This window comes from Pan troglodytes, chromosome 1, assembly GCF_028858775.2.
Source record: "Pan troglodytes isolate AG18354 chromosome 1, NHGRI_mPanTro3-v2.0_pri, whole genome shotgun sequence".
Taxonomy (NCBI): domain Eukaryota; kingdom Metazoa; phylum Chordata; class Mammalia; order Primates; family Hominidae; genus Pan; species Pan troglodytes.
In genome coordinates, this window is record NC_072398.2 from 119,552,835 (window position 1) to 119,567,805 (window position 14,971).

At 38.1% G+C, this 14,971-nt stretch overlaps 1 protein-coding gene and 1 pseudogene across 5 annotated transcripts in view; one reads left to right on the forward strand and one right to left on the reverse strand.

The window, feature by feature from the left end:
* The window catches only part of RAP1A (RAP1A, member of RAS oncogene family), a 94,245-nt gene extending 80,486 nt beyond the window's left edge, over positions 1 to 13,759 (reverse strand). Inside the window, exons 1-2 of one of the 4 annotated variants that reach the window (XM_016925690.4) lie at positions 13,592 to 13,757; positions 5,862 to 5,955 (exon numbers count right to left, since the gene is read on the reverse strand). The gene's annotated coding sequence lies outside the window, so the exon portion shown is untranslated. Of the gene's footprint in view, positions 1 to 5,861; positions 5,956 to 13,177; positions 13,384 to 13,591 lie in introns of those variants that run through there. The other 3 variants (XM_063815920.1, XM_054685654.2, XM_016925695.4) reach the window with 3 other exon arrangements.
* The window catches only part of LOC104002465 (keratin, type I cytoskeletal 18-like), a 30,098-nt pseudogene extending 16,134 nt beyond the window's left edge, over positions 1 to 13,964 (forward strand). Inside the window, exons 2-3 of the transcript XR_010156272.1 lie at positions 13,007 to 13,201; positions 13,309 to 13,964. The product of XR_010156272.1 is annotated as a keratin, type I cytoskeletal 18-like (transcript). The remainder of the gene's footprint in view (positions 1 to 13,006; positions 13,202 to 13,308) is intronic.
* The last annotated feature ends 1,007 nt before the right edge of the window (positions 13,965 to 14,971 follow it).

Below are 14,971 nucleotides of genomic sequence, written 5' to 3' on the forward strand. Positions count from 1 at the left end.
CAGTTTTTATAAATACACATCTATAGAGCAAATTGATACTTGCACTTTATATGCCAAACAACTTTCTGAACCATAAAAACTTCACGCCAGGGGTTATGTATGTCATTACCAAATCAACTGTACGATTAGAATGGAGAACAGCAGGATGCAACAGTAGGGCAGTCTAAAGCTGACATACAGAAATCCACCAGGAAAAATTAAAAACCAACACTTTGAGGATACCAAGAACCAAAATATCACATAAAGTTATCTTTTATAGACCTGTCATACCAAGTCTCAGACAACTAGAAACAAATTTTAAAATATGTTACCTCTTCACAACAACCCTCTTCATTCAATCTAGGTTTATTGTCCTTCCAACTCAAACCAACAAGACACCATACCTCATGAAGTAGTAATTATACTGCCACAAATGGTGACAGATTAATCATATTCTCTCTGAAGGTCCCTGCAGGCTGCAGTATCTTTTTTTTTTTTTTTTTTTTTTTTGAGACCAAGTTTTGCTCTTGTTGCCCAGGCTGCAGTGCAATGGCACCATCCTGGCTCACCACAACCTCTGCCTCCCAGGTTCAAGGGATTCTCCTGCCTCAGCCTCCTGAGTAGCTGGGATTACAGGCATGCGCCACCGCGCCCAGCTAGTTTTTTTGTATTTTTTTTTTTAGTGGAGACGGGGTTTCTCCATGTTGGTCAGGGTGATCTCAAACTCCCGACCTCAGGTGATCCGCCCGCCTCGACCTCCCAAAGTGCTGGGATTACAGGCATGAGCCACCACACCCGGCCGTAGGCTCCAATATCTAATCCAAAGTATTCTACTCCTTCAACCATAATTTACCTCCTCCTAGCCCTCATTCCATCAATTTCATTTCTCTTTTTTGAGAAAATAAATTCCTTTTCCACAGTCTAGCACGTCAACTTCCATGTGTTATTCCCCTATGGTAAATTCTGTATCATAATTACGTTCCTTTCTCAACCTTACTCTGATTTCTTTCAATTTCTCAATTACTTATATTTACTTTCATCCTCTAGGTATCCATTCCTATGATATTCATTTAAAAGAATACTAAACTTAGAATTTATTAAGATATTAATTAATTTGAAGGATTAGAAACTTTATAAACACAGGGTTTAGAGATTTCATACTCCTATTCTGCCTGGGTGTAGGCATTAGTTTAAAAAAAAAAAAAAGCCCTCATTTATCCTACTAACCATTAAATGACCCAGAATTATGAGTTCATATTTCTGAGCAACAAATCACACACTTTGATATTCTAATAGAAGACAGAAACAAACACATGCCACCAACCCTGCCCCACTCCCCACAGACTGTGATAGATATTAGGCAGACAACTAACATTGGCTACATAAACATTTGGACTACTGTAATTCCATCACCTCATTTCAGAATACTAAATTCTTAAATGGTTACAAAAAAAATTAAGATATAAACAGAACCAAAAGATGTTATTGATAATGAACACTATGGTGCAAAGCAGACTTTTTTTTTTTTAAAGCCAAAAACTCTACAAATTACTCAGTTAACAAAGCCCAAGAGAAAATTATACTTTGTAAGTGTTTGGTCTTTATTTCTCTCCTCAGGATTTTTACCGTATGATTTATGAAAAAAAAGACAGGTTAAGTCACTTTATTTCTGAAGAAATTTTCTAGACTCATTTAGGAGAAAAATGGTGTGACTCACTGAAAACAGTATAGGGACAGAGGCAGTCTCCTGTCATTTACTCATTCATTCATGTTTACATTTAAGCAAGATACAAATATGTATTGATCACCTATTTTCTGCTTTGTATTGCAAAAGTCCCTTCTTCTGGAAGTTTACTACCCACGTGATTCTCCATAATTAGAGCTGTGTAAATTTTCACAAATTACATAATTACTTTGAGTTTCATCACCTGTAAAAAAACTGGACAATAACAATATCTACTTTGTAGATTTACTGTGCAAATTAAATAGGATGTAAGGGGTCTACACTCAAAAACATATGAGTTCCCTTCTCCCTGTAGGTCCATTACAGATAGGACATTAATCAATGGCTCCCAACCTTTCTATAAAAAAACTCTATTCTATTCCATGGATTTCACATGTTTAAAGATTTTTGTCTACCAACTGCAATGACATCTTATTAATCACATAAGTAAAAGCTAATCAAAATTCTCAAATTGCCAAAGACTTAAAAACTAACAAAACCCAGTGCTAGGATCTTGAAGGGATAAGTACAATATTTTATTTCCTTAACAATCTGCAAATTGCTACAATGTATGATAATGATTTGAGTCAATATAATCATTGGTCAAAGAAAAGATACATAATATTTATCTGTATAAGTCTATTTAGAGTAAATGCACAATTTTCATTTGACTTTTTGTAATACTAATCATAATTCCTTCCTATCTCTGCAGATCCCTGGGAAAAACATAATTTATGGACCAGGAATTAGTGATTCTGTATGTCTAGAAAAACTACTGGTTACCCTACAGATTTAAATGAGTATTATTAGTAACACCATCTTCAAATTCACAAGTTGCATATATTTACCCATAAAGAGAAATAATGATATCCAGTGAGCTGTTCCCTATCAACCTCATCTACCAGGCTTTTCCTAGCCTTGTGATGACAAGGGTCTTTTTGTTCTTCCTCAAACATGATGATCTGCTTCCCACCTTAGGGCCTTTGCACCAACAGGCCCTTTCTCTGCCTGGTTCATTCTTCTTATATACTGTTATATGTCTGGCATTTTGTAATTCGGGTGCCACATTAAATATCACCATCTCAGTGAGCTTTTCCACAACACTCAATTTAAAACCCTTTCATCATTCTCTATCATTTCATCTTGCTATAGTTTCTTCATGGCATTTGGGACCTCTGAAATTATCTTATTTACTTGTTTTTCTACTGTGTCTCTCTACTATCATCAACCCTTCAGTGGTATAAAAATTGTCATGAAAGCACATCTTATTCACTGCTAAATCTGTGGTTCCTAGAATAGTATCAAGCGCTCAATAATCACTCAATAAATACATGTTGGACGACTAACCAAACTGTTTATTATTACTGTACGGAATGATTTCTTAGTCAAGAATTTATATTTAGCATTCAAAATTGCTGATTCAAAAGGAGTATGAAAAAATCTTCTGATAAAGAAAAATGTACATAATATTCTATTCAACCAGTACACTTCATTTTGTTTTATTTTAATCCTTCAGGATAGAAGCATATAAAAGTCTATTCACATTTCAGACACTTCGTATTTCACCTCATGTAAAAATTAAATGAACTATCTTATAACAGTATCCCACAAACTGCTAGCTACTTAATTTAATAATTTATTTTTTCTGTCAAGATGCAAGCAAGTTTCTAAAAATGTAAGACAACAGGCCATCATAGTGGCAATGCCAGAATGGCCCAAACTAAGGACTATGCTATTCTCTCAGCTATAGTTTAAGGAGTAGGAGTGATGGGGAGAGAATGACTGTAGTTCAGATTCTGCTGGACAAACAGGCAGAAGTATCCTCAAACCTATTTAAAAGAGACTCTTATAGTTTGTAGACATTAAATCATCGTTTTGAATATCTGAGATCCCTTTAGCAAATGAAATTTCATTCAGTTGACCAGATCTGGGCTTTTGCAGATTCACACAGGAAAAACACAGTATTTGTAAAAAAAAAAGTCACACGCACACAATCCCCAACACTACGAGCACTGTGAGTTACATTTGCTTATTAATTTAAAAATATTTTCAAGGATAGTTTTAAAGGGAAGAGATTTGAATAAAAATAATAAGTACTTTATTTCTGAATTTAGGCAGTATTTGGAAACTAAAAGAAACATTAAGAAAGGTATGATAACTCACTGTTTTAAAAAATGCAAACACCTTAGAAGTATCATAAGCCTGTATTTTTTTAAATTGGTGGTTGCTTCTTTTCTCCATTGGAAGATACCGAGCAGACAATTCACAGTTCATGTGAGTTTACTTTTCAGTCAAAAAGAAATACTATTAATATCAATCTCTGGCTAACTTGCTTTATATTATTCAGTCAAGTGGAAAGTATGAGTAGAGCTCTAGTCAGGTTCTAGAATGACTAAAAATGGCATCTGCAAACTCTATTTTTTTAATTAGGAAAATTCAGGGCTGAGAGAGAAAACAGGAATACTAAAAGTAATGTTTTTCTAAACATCATACACACAATTGCCCATTTTTTTGCTCCTATATTTTACTTAGAAGCTGCTTAACAAACAAGAAGTCTGTATTTCACTTCTCATCACCTCTGCTCACATGACTGGTTTTTTTAAAGTCCTGCAGCAATCACAAATGCTACAAAAACCACATGCAGAAGAATTTCACCTTACAGTGAAGAGTTTTAAGGTAATAGCTCCAGAAATACAAAGTCTAAAAGCGAGGATATCCTGTTAACCAAGAACTCAAAATGCTAACTAAATAAAATTACTGCAGGAGATTGTACATATATATTTTTAAAAGCATAAATATATGCTTTTTACTGATGAAATGATAGGAATCTTGGAATGTTTTATCCTTCAATTTTTAAAAAAACAATAGTAACAACCAAAGTGTACTGAGTCCCATCTTCTCTCAAAGGCTGCCTAACTGCATGTAAGCCTAGGCTGTTTCTTTTGAATTTAATCTCCAAATTGGTTGTACAGATCTTCACAAACATGAAGCCTAAGCACTTCCTCCAAAACCCTCCCTTTTGTTTTCCTTTAAACCCTCAGATCTTACCTTACCTGTGTTACTATTAATCCAGATTCCCTGTCTTCAACCTCTTCCTTCCTCAATTCATTCTTTACTCTACAAGCGAATTCATCTGCTTTTCGATGAATGCTTTTATCAAGTCATTTTCCACATACCAAAGCTTGTACTCCTGAAGTCTACACTTATCAACCTAGCATTCAATGGCTTAAAAGTCTAGCCCCAATCTCCCTAATTCTCCCTTATCTCCATATTTTCTAACTATACAAAAGCCTAGGCTTCTGTCAAATTAATCACCTGTCCTCCAACTTCTCCTGAACTTTCTTTCTATCTTGGCACATGCCATTCCTACCACAAAGAATGTCCACCATTCCCCTCCTGCTGCCACTGCTCACCACAGCCCATTTGCATTTCAGTATTTATTCATGTAAACAAAAACACAAAAATGAGATATTTCTTGCCCTTGAGGAGACTGGCAGAAAAAACAAATTTAACGAAAGTAGCTAGTTTTTATTAAATGCCTATGTGCCAAGTGGTCTTACACATTATTCTAATCCTCTCAACAATCCTATGGGGTAGATATTATTCTCCTTTTATAAAAATAAGGAAGCCAAGGTTCAGAAAAATCAAATCATACACATATTTAGCAGGTTGCCTCCAATCATGTACTTAGTAAGTGGCAAAGCAAGGACACAAACCCAGGCTGCCTAACTCCAGAGCTACTGCTCTAAACATTAACAGATTTTTTTTTGTTTTTTCAAAGTCAGAACCATGTGACTACCCCCCTCATCTATCTGAAATAATTTAGTTTTACATAATATTTATACTTATTACATACTATAAAACAAGCTTTCTCATGTTTGTCATTTTAATAAAAGAACATTAAAATTCTAGCTCTCCAAAAAAAAAAAAATGCTGAAATTCCAACTTTAATCAGTAATTTTTTTTTTGGTCACAGATTACTTTTACCTAAAATATTTTTAAAGAAACTCATTTCAATAAGTTTTTTGGAAGACAATTGCAAATTTCTTTCATACACTATGATGGTTTTACAGATTATTAATAATATGAGGATTTCTGCTATTACCACCCAAGAATGTAACAGATATCTATCACATTGGCAAAGATTGTAAAAACTGACCTACTCAATGCCATTGAAGGTGCAGTGAGACACATACTCTTATACACAGGGTAATCACCCTCTGATCCAGTTATCCCACTTCTGGGAATCTATCCTACAGGAAGAAAAAAAAAACAGAGATGCAATCAAAGATACATGTACAAAAAATGTCTGTCCCAGTGTTATTTAAAACAGTAATATCATAAAGAATCAACTTTAAAGTCTCAAACTAGGAGACCAACATCCCATTCAGGAAAAAAAAGTATGATCAAAACAGTATATATAAAGTTATAATTCTAAGTTTCATAAAAAAAAATAAAAAATCCGTACATGCAAGGAATAAACTGGAAAAATGTATATTAAAGTATCAGTAGTAATTTTTTCTGGATGATAGGATCATGGATGTTTTCAATTTATTCTTTACACTTAACATTTTTTTCAAAATTTGCCACAGTATAACATGAATTACTTTAAACAGAAAAAAAAATGTTTAAGCAGTTATAACCACTGAAAAAGATCCTGAACCTAACAAGGGCATATTACTTGGAATAAGAAATACATTTCCTAGTGCAAAGAAAACGTCAGACTTGTTACCAGCTTCTATTATGCCCAGCAGCTTGTTTCCAGCTTCTATTATGCTCACCTTTACTTTTAGGTTGTGTAAAGAATGTCATCCAAAACTCAGTAGTACCTGTATTTATGAAACTGCACAAGGCTCACTATCTAAAAGTCAGCCAATGTTCCAAGAGAAAGAATCACAGTTAAATGGACTATTTTATTACATATGTCTACTGAGAATAATACAAGTCCAATTAATCCAAACTCAAAACATGCAAAAATGGAAAAACCAGAAAAATTATTCTCATTTTGCAAACTAACTAAATATATTATTGTTGCCTTATAAACACATCATAATTAATTAGGTCGGGAGAGAAGAGGATCTTGAAAATAAAACTGTCAAGCTAACAACAGTCACTAAAAATGCATATTTACGCATGTTGTCTATTTGCACATTTCTGTCCTAGCAGATACTTGACTTTAGTGGCAAAGGATGATTTTAATCAGTGTAGAAAAAAATATTAACATGCCATTCTACAAAACAACCTCTGACGTTAAACAGAGAATTGAAATTGCTAGCTGAACCAGGAAACAACTTCCCTACAACGTGTGTATATACATGCATGTGTGTGTGTGTGTGTGTGTGTATGTATACATATGCAGAAAAGCTATTTACAAAAAATAAGTCTTGGACTGAAGTAAAACAGGGAGTAAAGCAAACAATTCTTATTTAACTCTATTTTAAACAACTGGGAAACTGATTTGGTCTAATACTCATAAGCTGTTAGAAAACAAGACCACCAAAATAGCTGTTCACCAACTAAGAGAATTTGAAATGTTCACAATTTATTTTACTTAAAAAATGAGTATCATTCTATTTTCACTCTATCATGAAAATACAACACTGATTTATAAAACACATGACAGGCTGTGGCAAACAAAATAAACCGCTAGACTATAAATTCCTTTAAGCAGAAACTACACCTTCACATCTCAGTATCCATCAAAGAGCCTAATTTGGGGTTACTTAAACATCTGTTCAATGACTGAATCTGAAATCTATTAATGAAATTATGAATTAACTGTGGTGGCACACGCCTGTAGTCCCAGCTACTCAGGAGGCTGAAGTGGGAGGATAGCTTGAGCCCAGGAGGTGGAGAACAGCGTGGGTGATATAGCAAGACTCTGTGAAAGAAAAAGGAAGAAAAGGGAAATAGAAAAAGAAAAAGAAAGAAGAAGAGGAAGAGAAGAGAGAAAAAGGAAAAGAAATTATGCAACCTTTTCACAAGCATAGGATGGAATTTAAAGGGTAGTTCCAAAGGTATCAATAGATTTGGGCTAGATTGTTAACTGTGTAAAACTGAAAGATTAGCATTAAATTTCAACTGCTACAATATTTAACTTAGTGCCTGCTTGCTTAATGTTTTATAATATAGCCAACTTGTCTAGAACAGAATGATCCTACCGATAAATGAATTTTAAAATATCACTGAAAATACAGTGAGTGAATTTACTCTCTGGATTACACATCTGACATATCTGAAATGTATAGTCAGCAATAAGAGATTTCCCCTACTAACTTAAGAGTCATATAAACTGCATTCGGGATATGTCCAAATAGTTGTATTCAGTTCTTTGTGCCTCTTTTTATAGTTTTGTCTTTTCTAAAGACAAAAACAAAACAAACAAAAAAGAAAACAGTTAAAAAACGAAAGACAGCTAACCACAGTCCTATCATGAACAAAATTATCTTTTACCTCCAGAATAAGTGGGTACAGCACTGCACTGCAAAAAACCATGAAGGAGTAACATGTTATAGGCGTATACACCTAGGTGTTCAAGGTAAGGCACTTCAAATTTTAATTAACCCAATAGTATCTTTTATTAGCTTTTTTAGTTTAATATACTGCTATTCTTATGAAATATGGCCTAATTTAAATACATTCGGACACTAAAACATATGATTACATATTTAATTTTAAATTTGGTTAACTTTAACACTTTGAACCACTCTACCAGTGTAAACTAAATAGGTTAGAGGTAAGAAACACTGGGAAAATTTGAGTGATTTATAAAGAATTTTTTTTTTCAGATTTATCTAACCTAAATTTATATAGCCTAAGTAAATAAGTCATTAGTGCTTTTAAAAAAGCCATTAACTTGTCTACTGATTGGAGTTTATTTCATAAAACATTTAATTTTCCATGCGTATATCAAGTATTTCTGAAAATTTTATTAAAAGAATTATTTTTAAACCACTTATAAACGCACGTTATTTCCTGTTTCAACTCTACCTTAATAACCATACACAATTTCCTTTTTTTATTGGTGCATGTGTATATGCATGTTTGTACCTTCTACCTCTAAAAGGCTTATTTTCAAGCGGAAATGAGAGCATGGCATGGTTCTCTGTTGAACTGCTTTGTTGATCAGAACCTCATGATAATGAACAAAGCTAAGCTTATAGGTTCAATACTCATCTGGATCATTTAACTTTGAAACAAAGTGCCCTCTTAACCAGTCATCTCACAACTGTGTGCAGGAGACTGAGAGAATGTGAATTATGCAGTGCAAATCTATACCACTATTACAAAAGTTTCAAAATGTAAATGAGCTAATATTAACATTATCTTTGTATATGAAAAACTAAAAAGCACATAAAAACTACTGCTTGTAATCCCCATACTTCATGCACACAATAAAAGAAAAAATGGACACTTCATCTGTCTCAGTAACATACTAAAGCTTTAATATTTTTGTTTAATGCTAATCTTTTTCATAAGATATGAATCTGGCATTAAGTAATACAGCAATTATATGACATCAGAATAAGCAAAAAATTCTTGGAAATAGGCCGTAACTCTTCTTACAAATGATTAGATGTAATCAATTAATTGTTATAACCAATTAATTTGAAAAGGGACATTATAAACAAGTAAACTTACATTCACAATTTCAAATGTATCCCAATATTAAAATATAAATGCTTTACATTAGTTATTTTCATTGACCAACTAAAATAAGAGAATTTTAGAATCACGAGATTAGAAGTGATCTGAGGTTCAATGAACATTTACGGTGTCCCTATTACATGTCAGAAACAGAGCAAGGTGCTTTCAAGTAACTCAAGTGATTCAACCCACTCCCTTGTGTAGATGTCAAAGCTCCCCACCTATGCCAAATCAAGCCATCTAGGTTCCAGAACCAGAAATTCTGGGCAAAGTCCTCACAGTGGTATAGTTTTCTATCAAAACTGGCTGGTGTCGTCATCCCCTATAAACCAAATAAAATTTCAATGTTGACCTATTTAACAAAAACAATAGTCTCAGCCGCAGGAGTCCAGCATTTTGGGAGGCTGAGGCAGGCGGATCATGAGGTCAGGAGTTCAAGACCAGCCTGACCAACATGGTGAAACTCTGTCTCTACTAAAAAAAAATACAAAAATTAGCCGGGTGTGGTGGCACGTGCCTGTAATCCCAGCTACTCAGGAGGCTAAGGCAGGAGAATCCCTTGAACCTGGGAGGCAGAGGTTGCAGTGAGCCAAGATCACATCACTGTACTCCAGCCTGGGTGACAGAGCAAGACTCTGTCTCAAAAAAAAAAAAAAAAAAAAAAAAGTCTCTTTTTTGAACTATAAAGAATTACAACAATTAAAAAATGCAACTGTGAGTCTTCAACTAAGTACCTACACAATTTACTGCAAAGAACAAAACATGGGGCGGTCACAGCTATAATATTCTAAAAGCATCATACAAAACAGAAATTAAACAAATTACAGATACCATTAAAAATTCCTTTGTTGCCAGCCACAGTAGCTCACACCTGTAATCCCAACACTTTTGGAGGCCAAGGTGGCTGGATCACTTGAGGTCAGGAGTTTGAGATCAGCCTGGCCAACATGGGGAAACCTCGTCTCTACTAACGATTAAAAAAAAAAAAAAATTATCTGGGCGTGGTGGTGGGTACCTGTTATCCCAGCTACTGGGGAGGCTGAGACAGGAGAATCGCTTGAACCCAGGAGGCAGAGGTTGCAGTGAGCCAAGATTGCACCACTGCACACCAGGCTGGATGACAGAGCAAGACTCCATCTCAAAAAAAATTTAATTTTTAAAAATATCCCTTTGTAAGGAAAAAAAACAATTACCAACATGAAAATCTGGATGTCTAATCCCTATTTTATATAAAATATCATCAACCATACACTAAAGTTCATGGGTAACACTAAACACTGGCAAGATCTGGAGTAACTTAACTATTACAATACAAACAATGACAGACTGTGAAACTCCCTGAGGGCAGAGACCCTGTCTAATTCATCTCTGTATCCAACAATTAGCATCCTGTAGTTAAATGTTGAAGAGAGGTAAGCTAACATCCAAAATTTAAATGTGAGCTATTGAAAAATTCAACTTAACAATCTGAAAGTTATCTTTTTATGACTGACATTATTTTTTAAATGTTAAACAATAATGTCCAATGCAAGTATACAAGCGACATTACCATGCAATGTTTGTCAACAACTGTGGCTGTCAAAATCAGTATAACCTAGTCTTAAGAGTATAAGGTAGGGTGAGAGGATAGAAACAGTGGCAGGGAAGGGTAGTAAGGGAAGACCTGAGACTGGTGCAGAGACCTGAAGAAGTGAGGGATATATACTGCCTTGGGGAAAAGGGTTACAGGCAGAGAGGACATTAAGTGCAGACACCCCAGTGTATTTGACCTTTTTGGGATGTAGGAGGCCAGTGTGGCTGCAGTACAGTAAGCAAGAGGAAAAGTAAAGGGGCTTGAGATTAGGGAAATAGCTGGGCAGCTGTAAGGCTTGTAGGCCATGGTAAGAACTTTGGATTCTACTGTGAATGAGATGGGAAAACACTGGAGGGTTTTGAATAGAAGAGAGACTTGTTCTGAAGTTTGTGAGCATCATTGTAGCTGCTGTGTGGAAATCAACTTGGGGTGGAGGGGCAAGAGTGGAAGCTGGAAGATCAATTAGGAGATTAATAATCTTCATTTCTAACCTTTTTCAGTGATTGCAAAATTGTGTATCTTTCTGCTGTTGGGCAAGTAGTTTCCTTTTCTTCCCATCTATTAAAATAATTAAACGAACATGTGCATATACAACATTTTCTTTCTTTTGGAATATTTCCTTGGGATTCATTTTCAGAAGGACTACAGGAACAACGTATATGAATATACCTGTCTTCTGGGGTATATTAAGTGTAGATACTGTCCTTCTTGAGGCCATACAAAAAGTGAACAAAGGCTTTTGAGCTGTTTTAATATGGAACTGTGTAACACTGAGGGATTCCATCCAGTTCACTTCTAAGACATAAGTTCATGGTTGGCCTCAGAGGGTCCCTAAAACTAATGCAAAATTTTGTGAATAAATGCCTATTAACTTTATTCTGGGGAGAGAGTTTATATATTTCATCATATTCTCAAAGGTGTCAGTGGCCTAGAAAAGGTTAAGAATTACTATCTTACAAACTGGAAATGGACTGCAATATCCTAATATAGGGTACCTCTCAAAAGGACAGAAGATTTAATAACTAGACTCATCTTTGTAATCATTCAATTCATTCAACAAATACTTAACACGTATGATCCTCAATACCTAACAGCTAATCGTATCTGAAGTAGGCCATAATTTAAAATACCAAGAAAACTAGACAGGATTCACTGAAATATCACGCTACAAAAGAATATCGAACTATATGATTTCAAAACAACAATGTTATAGGAAAGCATAATAAAGACAGAAAGTCTGGGGCCTAATTTAATGCTTATTATGTCAAAGTATCACAGAAATAAATTACATCACAAGGAAAGAAAAACTACACATAGGCATGTCCACCCCCACACATTCTGACAGGAAACCCAAAGAAAGTTTCCAAATCCTGTTTCCAGCAGCATCTCTTCTGAGACGGCCCTTCATGCTTTTGAAGGTAGGAGCCCCAAGTTAAATCTAAGAGCTGATACTTTATTCTTACTGTAATCAAAACAAAAACATCATCCGCCACCTAAGAAGAGTGGCTGGCTACCTGTAGGGCTGTGGCTCATTGACCTTCTGCTCTATTATTCTATTTCATTTCTTATACCTCCTCCCTTCAAAGAAGTAACAAAATGATTTTCCCTCCCAAAACAGAATGCATTACTCCTCAATGGCAGTTCTTTTTCCAAGAGGTCAAAGGTTCCCTAAACTCTGGTTCTCAGCCCTAAGAGGAGATCCCATTTTGTAGGCACAAATGTCTTCCTCTCATCTTCTCCCCGTAGCAGTAAATTACACAACTCGGCTGAAGACACCGTCCTTAACTTCCTGATTAAGGGGGCAAGAGATACTCTTACCAAGCCGCTAGTTTGAAGGATAACAAGAATCACACCGTGACCTCTTCCCTAACAAAATTCAGGGAAGAAGCAGAGACCCATGAAAAGTAACACTGAAAAGGCGAACACATGGTAAGCTACGGAAGACATGAGGGTAAAGAAGGCGGGAAAGGGGCTGGAAGGTGGAGTGGGATGTAGATGTCAGCCCTATTAACTGGGGGAATAAAGGAAGGAAAGGGAGACCCTGAACCCTGACAGAAGTGAGCCCGGAGACAGCAATGCTCCAGTCTACCCGCACTTCTACAGCAGAGGACAGAGAATTCACCCAACCCTCCAACCCCGTTCCCCGTGTGTCCCTCCCCACCGCCCCCGCGGGCCCAAAAGGGAGAGCTGGGTTTGAAGGAAGCTCTGACCCTAGACAGGGGACATGCAAGAGGAGGAAGGCAGCGATGTCCAACCTTCTACTTCTCTCAGGCAGTGAGGTACGAGGGCACCGTGTCTGGGGAGACGGCGAGGGAAATGGGCTTGTGCTATGACACCTCGGGGAGCTGAAGGGTGGGGGACACAATGTCCTCTTTCTCTCCCACAGCCGGCCGGGGCCCCTCCCGACGGTCTCCCGCCAGGCCTACAGTCGACCGGGTCGGTCCGCGGGCGTGGTTGGCTCTGGCCCTGGCGGCGGCCGGGCCTCCCAGATCTCCGGCCCCTCCCGCCGGCCAGGCCCCCGGGCCGCCGCCCCGACACCGATGGAACGCGGAGGAGGAAGGGGGAGCCAGGCGACTGACCGGCGACATGAGCCGCCTCACCCTCGGCTCGGCCGACCCGCGCCCCCCGCTCCCTCTGGGGCCGTCTGGAGCTCCCCGCCCCTTACTCACCCCCCCGGTCCGGCGCCTCCTCCACCTCCTCCACCTCCTCCACCTCCTCCTCCTCCTCCTCCTCCCTCCTCTCGGCCGTGGCTCCTGCTCCGGCTCTGCGCGGCGACGGCAGCGGCAGCGGCGGCGGCAGCGGCCTCGGGAGCGGCGGCGGCGCCTCCTCCAGAACGCGCACGCACGCACCACGCAGGCCCCGCCCCCTGGTTCTGCCCCGCCCCTCCAAGTTGGCGTTGGCTGGGCTTCGGCCCCGCCTTCCCCACGGCGTTCCGGAGTCCGCTTAAAGGAGCCGCGCACACTGGAGTCGGGAAAGCCTGGAACTACCGGGAAGGGGCGGGGAGTTTTAGCTTTGCGTAGGGCGGGATGGGAGGTGGGTAAGACCGGAAAAAAGATGAGGAAGGGTCCAAAGATTCAAGAAGAGAATTTGGAGGGAACGCAATCATTCGACAAGCCCTAATTGAGCACCTGTTAGGTTCCAGGCGCTGTTCTAACTAAGCGCAGAGGTTTAAAGTCATAGACAGGCAAAGACCCTCTTGCAGCTTGCATGCTGGTGGAGTGAGAGAGGGGAGACAGACAACAAACAAGTGACAAAAATTGCAGGTAGTGATAAGTGGTGTGGAGAAAAATAAAGCAGAGGATAGGGTGACTTTACACCTGGTGAGATACTGCCTCTCAAAGAAGACCTTTGAGCGCATACATACGGGATGAAGGAATAAGTCTTGCAAACACGCGGGCCTGGAGGAGGAATAGCCTTTCCAAGCTGAGAGAAAATCAGCCATAAACCCAGAGGAGGGGATACGCCTGCCATGTTGCAGAAACAGTGAAAGGCCGGCATGGCTGAGCAGCGTCAGCCAGCCCGAGGGCAGTACCAGCTAGGCTCGGAGAGGCGGGCCAGTGGCCAGATCCAGTGAAGCCTGTGGGCCATTATAACAGGAACGGGAAACCATGAGAGAAGGGTGAGCCGAGGAATGACCGCATCTGATTCATTGTTGTTAAAAATTAGTCTTGCTGATGTGTGTAAAATACACAATGGGGAAGCACAGATGTCCTTGGGATACCAGTAAGGTAGCTTGGACTAACTAGCCTGGCAGCCACGGACAGGATGAGAAGAAGGCTATTTTATTTTATTTTATTTAGATACATTTTGATTGGAATGGATTTGGATTTGGGGCATAGTGTGTGAAAGAACAAAAAGAAATCAAGAGTTGATTCTTAGGTTCGGGCCTGATGACTGAGTTAATGGCAGTGCCACTTAATGAAATGGAGGAGCAGATTTGGGGATGGGGAAATCAAGAGTCTTTTCTTACACATGTTATGTTTAAGGTGTCTGTTATACATCCAAATGGAGATATTGAATAAACAATTGATATATGAGTCTAGAGAGAT